Source organism: Octodon degus, unplaced genomic scaffold (assembly GCF_000260255.1).
Source record: "Octodon degus isolate 3935 unplaced genomic scaffold, OctDeg1.0 scaffold00419, whole genome shotgun sequence".
Lineage (NCBI taxonomy): Eukaryota > Metazoa > Chordata > Mammalia > Rodentia > Octodontidae > Octodon > Octodon degus.
Window position 1 is genome coordinate 192,743 of NW_004524995.1, and position 1,080 is coordinate 193,822.

A 1,080-nucleotide genomic window follows, 5' to 3' on the forward strand; every position below is an offset into this window, starting at 1 on the left:
TCTCTATATCTATATATATCTCATATGTAAGTTTATTTATGCCATGTGTATACTAGCTCACAACAAATATAAAATCCTTAAAAGTACCTAGTTGGGGGGGTGGGGAGGTGGCTCAGTGGAATAAGCACTTCCCTGGCAAGCACAAGGGCCTGAGTTCAATCCCCGGTTCCGCTAAAAAAAAAAAAATGTACTTAGTTGGTAAGATCATTGAAATCTCACTATTCTAACAATCACCTACAAATTGTTGGTAGTCATTGAATAATCCAGAAATCGCACAATATGATTTTTTTTTTTACAGAACCGGGGATGGAACTCAGACCCTTGTGCTTGCCAGGGAAGTGCTTATTCCACTGAGCCATCTCCCCGGCCCCTCGCTCAATATGAATTTTAAGGTGGCTTATAACTCAGCAAGGCTCTCTTTCTGCTGCTAATCCTAGATGAGTATCCATATAAGAGCGGCCTGTGTAGTTCAATCCCCGGTTCCACCAAAAAAAAGAGTGGCCTGTGTTTACCCTAAAAGAACTTTCTGCCCCTCTTACTCCATCCATTTATCATGCTTATTTATTTATTTATTTATTTATTCTGGAACTGGGGATTGAACTCAGGCCCTTGCACTTGCCAGGGAAGTGCTTATTCTACTGAGCCATCTCCCTGGCCCCTATCATGCTTATTTCCTTTTTTTAAAATTATTTATTTATTACATTTATTTATTGTGTGTGTGTGTGGCCAGCTCAGCCCACCAGGGGGCGGGGCTGACTGGCATGTAGTGCTGGGGGATCGAACCGCGGTCCCTGTGCTTTGCCAAGCTTGTTTCAAATAGGTGCTTTAGACCACTGAGCCATCTCTCCAGCCCCATGCTTATTTCCTATAGTGTTAACTGATTACAAGTGACCTAGTATTACAGAACTAATTGCTTGTTTATTGTTTACAAGTTCCATAGCACAGGTTTGTACTAGATGTCACTTGCACTACCAAACTTCCTATATCCAGAAATGTGGCTGCTATGTACTATGAACTTCAAAACTGTCTGTTGAATTAATACATATACATATGTGGGTAACACATAAAGGATAAGTAACA